Below are 14,067 nucleotides of genomic sequence, written 5' to 3' on the forward strand. Positions count from 1 at the left end.
GAAGTAAGCATCCGCCAGCAGCAAATAGCGGAACACCTCGCCACTCGCCTGGGCAGGACGGAGGATGAACTCGCCGCCGTCCGGGCGGCCGCGGCCTAGCGCGTTCCACTACCTGAGCCTCGGGCACAAGCCACCCGTCTGTTACCTAAGATGATGGCCGATGACGATGTGGAAGCCTTCCTTCAGGTCTTTGAAAACACCGCCCACCGAGAGGGATGGCCAGAGGACGAGTGGGCACGTGCGCTGGCACCCCTCCTCACCGGTGAAGCACAGAGGGCTTACTTCTCACTCCCCCTGACAAGTGCCGACAGCTATATCGAAGTTAAGCGAGAGATCCTGGCGAGGCTGGGCCTCTCTCCTGTGAGCGCCGCCCAGCAGTTCCACGAGTGGGAATACAAGCCCCGGGTGCCAGCCCGTGCCCAGGCGGCCGAACTCAGCCGCATGGCCCAGCACTGGCTGTTGGAAGGAAACCCCACCCCAACGCAGGTAGCGGAACGAGTGGTGGTCGATCGCCTCCTGCGCGCACTGACTCGCGCCCACCGACAGGCCGTCGGCATGAGGAACCCACGTGACGTCCGGGAATTGGTGGAGGCGATCGAGCTGGCGGATGCTGTCCATCACAGCGGGGCAGGGGACCGGCTGCCGCCATTCCCCCGGAGGGTGGTCCAGGAGCGACGCCCGCTCGAAGGCACCGCGCGACCAGTCAGCAGGCCGACGGTTCCCCCACCGCGAGATGAGCCCATGCCCAGTGCAGAACCACCGTCGCCTCCGCAAGCCTGGCTGGCAGGCTGCATCCTTCACCAAACGGGTGCCGGCAGGGAGCCCCCGAAGCAGAGGTGAAGGTTGATGGAAGACGGTTCTGGGCCCTATTGGACTCAGGCAGTGCGGTCACCCTCATCCAGTCGCGACTGTGCGCCCCTCGAAGCGGACGGAAAAACTTCCTACCGATAACCTGTGTGCACGGAGACACTCGCCAAGTACCGGCCCGTGAGATGGTGATTTCATCCCCCCAGGGCACCTGGCCGGTGGAGGTCGGCCTGGTGAAGGACCTGCCGGTGGCCGTACTGCTCGGAAGGGATTGGCCCGGCTTCGAGAAGCTGCTGTCCGCCGCCACTCAGCCTGCCAGCCCCAAGGGGAACTGTCGAAGACCGAGGCGGCCGCCTGGACCTCACCGCCGACCGGCCCTGCTCGCCTCCGACAGTGGGAGAGAAGGTGAGGCCCCCTCCCAGTCCACTAATCTGTTTTATGTCTACCAACAGGCCGCTGGAGGGGGCTCTTTCGCCAAGGAACAGCGGGAGGACGACCGACTCAAGCACTGTTGGAGCCAGGTGCGAGTCGTGGATGGAGAGGACGTCCTTCCCCGGCCCCACCCTCTCCCACATTTTGTTGTAGAGAATGGCCTGCTGTATTGTGTCGCCCAGCATAGGGGGGAGGAGAAAAGATTACTAGTTGTGCCTCGGGCCAAGACCGAGACCATTCTAGAGCTGGCCCATTCCCACCCCATGGCAGGACACCTCGCGGCAGCCAATACCGCTCAACGCATCCGCGATCGCTTCCATTTGCCGGGCCTGGATGCCGAGGTAAAGCGGTTCTGCCAAGCCTGCCCGACCTGTCAGGCCACGTCGCCCAGGACTCCTCCCCCCAGCCCGCTCATCCCGCTGCCTATCATCGAGGTGCCCTTCGAGCTGATAGGAATGGACATAGTGGGGCCGTTGCCGAAGTCTGCCCGAGGGCACGAGCACATCCTGGTCATCGTCGACTATGCCACCCGGTACCCAGAAGCAGTCCTCCTGCGGAAGGCCACCGCGAAGTCCATCGCCCAGGAGCTGTTTCTACTGGCCAGCCGAGTCGGCCTCCCCTCGGAGATCCTGACTGACCAGGGGAACCCCCTTCATGTCCCGGCTAATGGCTGACCTCTGCCGGCTGCTGCGGGTGAAGCAGTTGAGGACCACTGTTTATCACCCCCAAACTGATGGCCTCGTAGAGAGATTTAACCAAACCCTCAAGCAAATGCTCAGACGTGTGGCGGCGGAGGACAAGCGGGATTGGGACCTCATGATCCCCTACGTGCTCTTTGGGATCCGCGAAGTTCCCCAGGCCTCAACTGGCTTCACCCCCTTCGAGCTCCTGTTTGGCCGACAACCCCGGGGCCTCTTGGACGTGGCCTGGGAAGCGTGGGAGCAGCAGCCGGCCCCGCATCGTACCGTCATCGAACATGTCCGACAAATGAGGGAACAGATCGACCGAGTGATGCCGTTAGTCCAGGGAACACCTCACCAGGGCCCAACAGGCGCAGCAACGTCATTACGACCGACCGGGCAGCCCAACCACTGGAATTCCACCGGGGAGACTGCGCGTCATGGTCCTGGTCCCCAGCTCCGCCTGCAAATTTCTGGCCTCCTGGAAGGGACCCTACTCGGTCGTGGAGAGGATTGGACCGGTCACTTACCGCCTGAGACAGCCGGGACGACGGCAGGCGGAGCAACTCTACCACATCAACCTCCTAAAGAAATGGGTGGGGACCCGGGACCAAGTAGTTGCCCTGAGCCTCACCGAGCCCGTGGTTGTGGATGTCAACCCCCACCTTTCGGCTGCCCAGAAGACGGAGCTGCAGCACCTGGTCAGTCAGTTCCAGGATGTGTTCTCCTCTCAGCCCGGGCAGACCAACGTGATTCAACATCATATCCGGACGCCCCCAGGAGTCATGTGTTAGGCAACGGCCCTACCGAGTCCCGGAGGCTCGTCGGCAGGCTATTGAGGAAGAGGTCCAACAGATGCTAAAGTTGGGGGTAATAGAACCATCCCGGAGTCCGTGGTCCAGCCCCATTGTGATGGTCCCAAAGCCGGATGGCACCCTCCGCTTTTGTAATGACTTCCGCCGCCTGAACGAAGTCTCCGAATTCGACGGGTACCCCATGCCTCGGGTGGACGAACTGCTGGACCGGCTAGGAAGGGCCCGGTATATCAGCACCCTAGACCTCACCAAGGGCTATTGGCAGGTACCGCTCTCCGAGGCCGCCAAGCCGAAAACCGCCTTCTCCACCCCCAGTGGCCACTGGCAGTACCGGACCCTTCCCTTCGGCCTACATGGGGCCCCCGCGACGTTCCAGCGGATGATGGACATCCTCCTGCGGCCTCACCAAGCTTACGCGGCCGCCTACCTGGATGACGTCGTGGTCCACTCCGAGGCGTGGGACGAACATCTAGATCGTCTGCGGAGGGTGCTTTCAGAGCTCCGGCGGGCTGGACTTACCGCCAACCCCCGCAAATGCCACCTAGCCCTCTCTGAGGCCAAGTACCTGGGCTACCAAGTCGGCCGAGGACTCATCCGGCCGCAAGACAAGAAAGTTGAGGCCATCCACGCCGCACCAAGACCCAAGACAAAGACCCAGGTACGAGCCTTCTTGGGGTTGCCCCCCTGACAGACCTGACCAGGAAGGGGCAGCCGGAGAAAGTATGCTGGACCCCGTCGGCGGAAGAAGCCTTCTCCCAGGTGAAAGCAGCACTCACGTCCTCGCCGGTACTCCGCGCCCCGGACTTTAGCTGCCCCTTCCTGCTGCAGACGGATGCTTCCGACACAGGACTAGGAGCGGTCCTCTCCCAAATCCAGGAAGGTGAGGAGCATCCGATCATCTACATCAGCAGGAAGCTGTCCCCCGCCGAGAGGAAGTACGCCGCCGTGGAGAAGAAGGAAGCCCTGGCCATCAGGTGGGCAGTCCTGGAGCTCCGGTACTACCTCCTGGGCCGCAAGTTCACCCTGGTAACCGACCACGCGCCCCTACAGTGGATGGCCTGCGCCAAGGACACCAACGCCAGGGTGACTCGCTGGTTCCTAGCGCTCCAGGACTTCCACTTCGAAGTCCGCCATCGAGCTGGGGCCGCCAACGCGAACGCTGATGGCCTCTCCCGGATCTGGACAGCTTTATGCAGGTCTGTCAGGGGTCATTCCCCACCCTCCCCTAATTTCACCCCTACTTTCTACATGTCTTCGCAGGACCAGAACGAAGCTTAGGGGGCGGGGGATGTGACGAGCACTCCCAGAGGAATCAGCGTCGCCCTGGAAACCAAAGCAAAACACCTGCACCTCCTCGTCACCGGCTGATCGGTCACAGCTGCTCCCCATCAGCCAGCACATTTAAAAGGAGCACATGTTTCACTCAGAGGAGGTTCTCCGAACCGAATGCAACCCGGGTCTAATCACCCTCTCCTTCCTTCACAGAAAGCAGCGAGTGACCGGCAGCCCACACACTTTGGAGCACGTCAGGACACCCACTTTCACCTTGATTGGCACCGAAGAGCACAGAGAGCACACGGGAAGCACCAACCAGCAGAAAGCGGATCAGGACACTTCACCAGGCACCCTTCACTTATCAATAAACCCACCCTCCGGGGCATTTAATTCACGCACCTCTTGTCGAGTGTTTCTTCACCCCGTGACAGTACTTACAGATTGTGAGTCAGAAGTGCCAGACTGTCCTTGCAAAGTTGTTATTGCCCCACTTTATATTACTATTATTATTATTATTATTATTAAAAAAATTATTTGAAAAGGGACCATTTACAATTTTAACATAATTTTTTCCATGTCATGCATTGTACCGAATTTAGCCAATGGATGTTTTATAGAAACAGACGCCGGCATTGTAGGCTACTTTCACAGGAAACATTCCTCCTCCTTCATAAAATGCACTGCACACATCTGAATATTTGGGTTAAACTGTTCTAGAACAGTGTTGTAAATGCAACTTAACCACAGATTCTAGTTATGTCCTCTTTTGAAAGACCTCCACAACATGGCGCCAGTGGCAACAGCGAGAATCAAAGGTACACCTTCTTTCTTTCTGTGAACATTTCAGCGGTGTTATGCAAATCTTCCCACATCATGACATAGACATGTGGGGGCGTGTTTAAATGAGACGTTTCAGGGGGGTGTGGTTGAATCGTAACTTTTTTGAGACTTTAGTCTTTGCAACTTTACAGATCTTCTTTATGCACCAAGAGCTTGTAACATTCCAAAGAGAAAGGAACAATTGAAATCGCATCATATGACCCCTTTAAAAGTGTAACCACCACTAGTATAAGGTGAGGTTTTTTCCTGCTGGAATGAGTATAAAATGTGAATGGCCTTTTAAATAATAATAATAAAATAAAAAATAAAAATCATTGACTGGCATCAAATAACTTTTACTGCAGTTGAAAATTAACAAAAGGCTTTTATCTTTTAATGACATAATGAAAAACATCGAAATAATTGAGTAATTTAGAATGACATAAGGGTGAGTAACAGATGGATTTCATTTTCTCTGTTCATCACAGAAAACTACTGGATGATTATTTAGACGACTTTGAATATAACACAAGTTATATGCCATTTTGGAGCTTGGGTTTTAAAATCACTATCCAGGAGCTTATCAAACATTTATGTTTGTGTTCACAAAAAAAAAATAATAATAATATGGGCTCCACAACAACACGAGAATGAGTAAAAGATGGTAAAATGTACATTTTAGCGGGGGCAAGCTATTTCTTAAAAACCGGGAATGAAACAGAATCAGTATGAGCTTTATTCGCCATGTGTTTGCAAACACACAAGGAATTTGTTGTGGGGTTTTTTTAGGAGTTCTTGGTACAAGCATAAATACATACATATTAGGCGTGTAACGATATTCAAACTGAACTGAAAAACCGCGATACACCACCGAATACACTTGAGGATGAAACCACTTGCACCACGGCTCACCTCAAATCTGAAGATGCATGTAGAATATGGTTTGTTGAAAATAACAACATGTAAAAACAGTCCTATTGGCATCCCACATTATAACAGCAATGATCAAAAAATGTGGACAAACAACACAGACTGCCATATGCACGCTATGCTAGCATACCAGCCATTTATGCCTTCGTCACCGGGTGTTGAAAGTGACATGAAGAGCACAAACTATTGGTGTTTAAATGAAACTCGTTTGGGCGTGTTTTTAAGGTTTGTCAATTGAAACATTCGTGTGTCTCAGTATCAGTGTACTGGATCTGAGAATTATGTCTTAAAGGAACAGCAGTCTATTCCTGTTTTTTTTTTTTTTTTTTAATTTAAAAAAAAAAAAGACAAGGAAATCACTCATTTCTCTTGACTGAATAGTTTCTGTAACTTCAGCAAGGATTGGTCTTTAATTTATACAGTGAAATATGCACTGTTCTTTTACATTTGTTTAAATTTCTGTGCCTGAAAATAAGTTAAACACCCAAAAACGCTGTTTATTTTATTTGTATCTTTGCTGTATTATATTTATTTGTGCTGTTGCATTTAGTTTGATTATTTGTTATTATTATTCTTAATTACATTTGTAAATAATAATAATAATATTAATAATAATAATTTGTGACCATGGACCACAAAACCAGCCATAAGTGTCAATTTTTCAAAATTAAGATGTATACATCATCTGAAAGCTGGATAAATAAGCTTTCCATTGATGTATGATTTGTTAGAATAGGACCATATTTGGGCGAGATATAACTTTTTTGAAAATCTGGAATCCAAGGGTGCAAAAAAATCAAAATATTGCGAAAATCACCTATAAAGTTGTCCAAATGAAGTTCTTAGCAATGCATATTACCAAAGACTATAGAATACCCAAGACATGTCACTCGTTTAGTTTTGAATGGGGAAAAATGCAATGCTCAATATGACAGCTCAATCGCAGGAAGCCCCGCATTCTGAATGAAGGAGCCAATTGCTAAAAGGTAAAGTCAGTCATAATATCAGAGGTCCCAAACAAAGGCAGACTTTTACCATTCCTTATTGCTCTGTAAACAGATTATATCTTCTTAGGTAATACAGTATAACCATGGCTCACTTTGCAAACCAGTTGTATAATGACACATGCTACCTATAAAGAAATGGTTTGACATTTAACTGTTGACTATGTGCCAAACCACATATATGTATATACTCTGTTTGACTTGTTTGAGTTTGTTTGACTCTGTTTGACCTGTTTGAGTTTTCTAGGCCAGAATATTTTACATTAGATTTACATTTAATGTAGTAGATGCTGTTATCCAAAGCAACTTGCAAATTAATTAAAAACAATAATTGCAATGCTGCAAAACCTATTACAAAAGTAAATCAGAGTGGTACAAGACTGAAGGTTTCCATAAAATATGTGTAGTAAACATACTTCATACAGGTGTAGCCAAATAAAGAATTGCACAATGTGGTTTGTCATTCTGATAAATAAATAAAATAAATGAATTTCATATATGCTGTATATATATATATATATATATACACACACACACACACACACACATATATACATATATAAAGCAGCCAGCATTCAAAATTCATTCACCAATTAGCTTCAGCAAGTGGCATTTTTTAGGGCATAATAAATATGTATTTAAATAAATATAATAAATATAATATTTAATAAAAAAATGTAAATACCAGTGTAAGAATGATAGTCTGCCCTGGAAAATCCAGCTGAAACCAGTTTGACTTAGTCATTAGGCTGGTCCAGATGGATTTCTAGCTGGTGGGGCTGAGGTCAGTTTAGTTAGCAGGCTGGATAGAACTAGCAGACCTCCTTGTCTTAGTGGTGACCCATGTTTCAAAAGGCTATTAGCAACAAAAACAAATGTATTAAAATGTATTAAAGGGGTCATATGATGTTGCTAAAAAGAACATTATTTGGTCTATTTGGTGTAATGCAATGTGTTTACGCGGTTTAAGGTTAAAAAAATAACATTATTTTCCACATGCTGTACATTATTGTTTCTCCTCTATGCCCACCTTTCTGAAACACGTCGTTTTTTACAAAGCTCATCGTTTTGAAATGCGAGGTGTCGTCTGATTAGCCAGCTATTCAGTGCATTGTGATTGGCTGAATACCTCAAGCGTGTGACGGAAATGTTATGCCCCTTACCTTACTGTGATGCTGTCTCCCAACACGACGAGACAAAAACAGTAAAACCCATTACAGTCGAGGCATTTGTTGCATCCAGTGGGTACATAATTACTGTGTGGCAGGGGGGGCGTGGTTTAGCAAAGTCTGCAGCGGGAGAGAGAGGCAGGAGACGAGCGGTGAGTGAGTGGATTGGACGGAAACGATCAACACCTGTTTCTTGTTGCAGTAATTGGCGTGGAGAGAGTATAAAACGCCAGGAGAAACGGGGGAGCAGTTGAGAGAGAGAACCGGACTGCTGACGGGACCCGAGAAACCGGAAGAAGTAACCCGGAAGTGTGATGCGTTAGAGTTTATTGTTTGTCAAAATAAAAGTCGTCATTGGTGTTTGCAGAGATTTATTAGTAAACCACAATAAAACTCGTCAGCAGTCCAGCCGACCCTTGTCCTCTTCCTTTCCTCCCACGAACTCACTACACTGGTGCCGAAACCCGGGAAAGGAAGAAGGAGTGCCGCCGCCATGCAGAGCCTGTCCTCCACGCCACTTGCGGACATCATCTCATCCCTCGAGAGCAACATCGTCAGCGGTTCCGCTCCCTGGACCTGGGGGAATCCGGTCGGCCCTTCGCGATGGCCCAGCAGCTCCGGGACTCCTGCCGCAAGTGGCTATTGGCCGAGGGAAGTGACGTGGAACACATCATCGACCTCGTGGTACTGGAGCAGTTCATCGCTCGGCTTCCCAGGAAAACAGCCGAGTGGGTCCAGTGCCACCGTCCCACGTCGCTGGACTCGGCTATCCATCTCGCGGAGGACCACATGGTGGCGTGCCCAGGGGTCGGCGAACCCCTTCCATCAATCTCTCTCTCTCCCTCTCTCCCCTCTCCATCTCTCTCTCGACCTGTCCCTCTCCCTAGGTCCCGTCCACCCGGCCCTCCTCGTATCCCGCCCCGGGGGCGGGGCGGGTCTGACCCAGGGCACCACGTGAATCTGCGAGGGGATCGAAGGTGGGCGGTTTTTGTGGCTGATGGAGGGGACAGTGCTTCCGTTTCTCCGCTCTCTCCACGCCAATTCCCCAATCCACTCCCTGCCACTGGGGCGGCGGGGAGGTCTGGGCTGGCCTGTTGGCGTTGCAGGGACCCGGAACATTTTCGTGGACAGGTGTCCTGTGATGGAGGGTGGAAACGATGATCCGGGTCCCGGATGCCCCACAGGCCACCCCCGGTCAGGCAGGCGAATACCAAATACCCGTGAGTATCAAGGGGGGTATATATCCGGCCTTGGTGGATTCAGGATGTAACCAAACCTCAATCCATCAAAGCCTGATGCAGCCGGGGGCATTGGATACAAGCCGCATGGTTAAGGTGCGGTGCGTACACTGGGATGTGGTGGAGTACCCGGTGGTCCCGATCATCATTCAATTCAGGGGTCAAAAGCATAGTGTGGAGGTGGCGGTTAGTCCCCACCTCCGGCATCCGATAATTCTGGGAACAAATTGGCCCGCGTTTACTGTTTTATTGGGGTCACTATGTGCGGATGCCTCTTGGGGAAATAAGGCACGGAAGGGGGATGCGCGTGTGCAGGCGGGAGAGACTGAGCCAGGACCGCTGGGTTCTGCTTCGGGGGAACCGAGCGAAATCGGGAGACTGGTTCTCTCGGAGCGTGATGACTTTCCTCTGGAGCAGTCTCAGGACGAGACATTAAAACATGCTTTCCAACAGGTCCGCTCTATCGATGGTCAGCCTCTCCATCCTGGCCACCTGCTCACCTATCCGTATTTTGCCATTCTAAGAGATCGGTTGTATCGAGTGACCCAAGACGCTCGGACAAAAATAAATACAACCCAGTTGTTGATTCCGAAGAGCCGCAGGGAAATGCTTTTCCATGCGGCTCATTCTAATCCTATGGCGGGCCATTTGGGACAGGCAGCAACACTGAATCGCCTCATGACCCGTTTTTTTTTTTTTTTGGCCGGGCATTCATGACAACGTGCGCAGGTGGTGCGCGTCTTGTCCGGAATGTCAGTTGGTGAATCCACCGGCCGCCCCAAAAGCGCCATTGCGCCCCCTTCCCTTAATGCAGGTCCCCTTCGAAAGAATTGGTATGGACCTCATCGGGCCATTAGAGCGATCGGCACGGGGACATCGCTTTGCATTAGTCATAGTTGACTATGCAACCCGATATCCTGAAGCAGTGGCTCTCCGCAACATTTCCGCTAAGAGTGTTTCGGATGCCCTGTTTCGTCTAATCTCCCGGGTGGGGGTTCCGAAAGAAATCCTCACCGACCAGGGCACGGCGTTTATGTCACGTACGCTACGCGAACTATACGGATTATTGGGCATTAAATCGGTTCGAACTAGCGTCTATCACCCACAGACCGACGGCCTGGTTGAACGATTTAATCGCACGCTTAAATCAATGATCCGTAAATTCATCCAAGAAGACGCCAAGAATTGGGATAAGTGGCTAGAGCCCTTGTTGTTCGCTGTGCGAGAGGTCCCACAAGCCTCCACGGGGTTTTCCCCCTTCGAACTTCTCTACGGTCGCCAGCCCCGAGGGGTGCTGGATGTCCTGAGAGAAACTTGGGAGGAGGGGCCATCTCAAGGCAAAAACGAAATTCAGTATGTGCTGGACTTGAGAACAAAACTCCACACTTTGGGGCGGCTATCAATGGAGAATTTGTTACAAGCCCAGGACCGCCAGAGCCAGCTGTATAACCGGGGAACTAGATTACGCAAATTTGCACCGGGAGAGAAAGTACTTGTATTACTCCCAACGTCGAGCTCTAAGTTAATGGCTAAGTGGCAGGGACCGTTTGAGGTCGCACGACAAGTCGGAGATCTCAATTATGAGGTAATACGGTCCGATAGGAATGGGGCACGTCAGATCTATCACCTCAACCTCCTAAAAAAATGGAATGAGGCGGAATCAGTGATGTTGGCAACGGTGATTAGCGGAGAGGATGATCTCGGGCCTGAGGCGAATGTCAAACCACAATCCCTCGCCCTGGCCCCAGGAGGAGATCACCTCTCGCCGTCCCAACTCACTGATCTAATAAAATTACAGGCAGAATTTGCCGATGTGTTTCTCGCCCCTACCGGGCCGTACCAACCTCATTCAGCACCATATCGAGACGGAGCCGGGTGTGGTAGTTCGCAGCCGGCCGTATCGCTTACCTGAGCACAAGAAAAAAGGTAGTTCAGGCTGAATTAGGCGCAATGCTGGAAATGGGGAGTAATAGAAGAATCCAATAGTAACTGGGCGAGCCCGATAGTTTTAGTCCCGAAAACGGACGGCTCAGTCCGCTTCTGTGTGGATTATCGCAAGGTGAATGCTGTGTCGAAATTCGACGCGTATCCAATGCCGCGGGTTGATGAGTTACTTGATCGGCTAGGCACGGCTCGTTTTTATTCGACATTGGACTTAACGAAGGGATATTGGCAGATCCCCTTGTCTCCATTATCCAAAGAAAAGACAGCTTTCACAACGCCGTTTGGATTACACCAATTTGTTACCCTTCCGTTTGGGTTGTTCGGGGCACCGGCTACTTTTCAGCGCCTCATGGATAAGATTCTGCGGCCCCATGCGGCATATGCTGCTGCCTACTTGGATGATATCATTATATTTAGTAATGATTGGCAGCGGCATATGCAGCATCTGAGGGCCGTCCTGAGGTCGCTGAGGGACGCTGGACTCACGGCCAACCCAAAGAAGTGTGCGATTGGGCGTGTGGAAGTAAGGTATCTGGGCTTCCACTTGGGGCATGGACAGGTGCGTCCCCAAATTGACAAAGACAGCTGCTGTTGCGACCTGCCCACGTCCCAAGACCAAAAAGGAGGTAAGGCAGTTCTTGGGGCATGGCAGGATATTATAGACGGTTTGTTCCTAATTATTCGGACCTCACCAGCCCCTTGACTGACCTTACTAAAAAGGAGGCACCAGGAGGCGCAGTCCTGTCCCAGGAGATAGAGGGGGAGGAACGGCCGGTGCTGTACATTAGCCGGAAGCTCTCGAAGAGAGAGGCTAAGTACAGCACCATTGAGAAAGAGTGTCTTGCCATCAGATGGGCCGTCCTCACCCTCCGCTATTATCTCCTGGGACGGGAGTTCACCCTCTGTCCGGACCACGCTCCGCTGCAGTGGCTCCACCGCATGAAGGATACCAACGCGCGGATCACCCGTTGGTATCTGGCTCTACAGCCTTTTAAATTCTAGGTTAAAGGTGGTCCGGGTGTTCAGATGGCTGTGGCCGACTTCCTCTCCAGAAATGGGGGGGGGCTGGCTGCAGGCCGGATGGCTCCCCGGCCTTAGTCGGGTGGTGGGGGTATGTGGCAGGGGGGGCGTGGTTTAGCAAAGTCTGCAGCGGGAGAGAGAGGCAGGAGACGAGCGGTGAGTGAGTGGATTGGACGTAAACGATCAACACCTGTTTCTTGTTGCAGTAATTGGCGTGGAGAGAGTATAAAACGCCAGGAGAAACGGGAGCAGTTGAGAGAGAACCGGACTGCTGACGGGACCCGAGAAACCGGAAGAAGTAACCCGGAAGTGCGATGCGTTAGAGTTTATTGTTTGTCAAAACAAAAGTCGTCATTGGTGTTTGCAGAGATTTATTAGTAAACCACAATAAAACTCGTCAGCAGTCCAGCCGACCCTTGTCCTCTTCCTTTCCTCCCACGAACTCACTACATACTGATTATAATGACTTATACTGTGTTTTTACATGTTGCGTTGCGTATCGCTCCGCGTAAACATAAGACCATGTCTGCATTTGTGATCGGAGAAACGACAAACAACTAGTGCTACTCTACTGTTCAAAACTCGTGTTTGAATGATTATTGGGTGGCAAATTCTTTAAATATGAAAACGTACTTACAGACTGTGAGTCAGAAGTGCCAGACTGTCCTTGCAAAGTTGTTATTGCCCCACTTTATATTACTACTATTATTATTATTATTATTAAAATATTTATTTGAAAAGGGACCATTTACAATTTAAACATAAATTTTTCCATTTCATGCATTGTACCGAATTTAGCCAATGGATGTTTTATAGAAACAGACGCCGGCATTGTAGGCTACTCTCACAGGAAACATTCCTCCTCCTCCATAAAATGCACTGCACACATCTGAATATTTGGGTTGAACTGTTCTAGAACAGTGTTGTAAATGCAACTTAACCACAGATTTCTAGTTGTGTCCTCTTTTGGAAGACTACGACGAAACACACAGCGTCTCCACGACATGGCGCCGGCGGCAACAGCGAGAATCATTGATTTATGATTTGTTAGGATAGGACCATATTTGGTTCTACTATTAATCTGGTTCTATGATCTGAACCGTTACACCCCTAATACATGTATGACATTGAGAACAGAAAGAACATTTAAATACGACTAAGGAAAAAACAAAAAATAAATATGGAAGATTTATGTACAGATTTGGGGATTATTTACTGTATATTTAGCTGTATAAATACAAATATCCTCCTGACTACCAGAAAAAGTTGAATTTAATATTATTTCATGTCATTACAGTGTTTAGAGCATAAGAAAAAAATGGAAAAATAACATTTCGGAAAAATTTTTTATTCATATGTTATGTCCTCTGTAGTGGACACCATGACTTTAAAAAGTCCTGTTTTTAAAATAAATAAATGAAAATCCCTATCCATTTTTTTAATACCAAACTTTGTATAAATGATTCTCAACTATGTTATGAAAGATAGAACCGAATGATTTGATATACCATTGTGCTTTATGCAACATGTGCGTAAAATGGCCATAAACGGCTTTACCATTATGTATAATGTATCTATACAGTGTATATAATTTGCATATTAATTGGTTTTTGGGGCAACATGTAATAATGAAAAAAGAAGTGTCATAATGGGAGTAATAACTCCCAGATTTTCATTATAATATCTAATATTTCATAAGGATATATTGAAATATAATTTCTTTCCCTATTCATTTGTTGTGTCTCCCAAAACGTGTACTAAACATGCTTTTAGTCCTGGTGTCCTCTACAGTGGACACTTGTAAGAAATCAATGCCCTGTTTCATAACACAGTCATATTTTTATTTGAAACTCCATAACATTTTCCTGAGATGCTGATTTAAGACAAACAGTTGTAAAATTAGTCTGATTTAAATTATCACTACAAAACATCAT

Source organism: Cyprinus carpio, chromosome A7 (assembly GCF_018340385.1).
Source record: "Cyprinus carpio isolate SPL01 chromosome A7, ASM1834038v1, whole genome shotgun sequence".
Classification (NCBI taxonomy): Eukaryota; Metazoa; Chordata; class Actinopteri; order Cypriniformes; family Cyprinidae; genus Cyprinus; species Cyprinus carpio.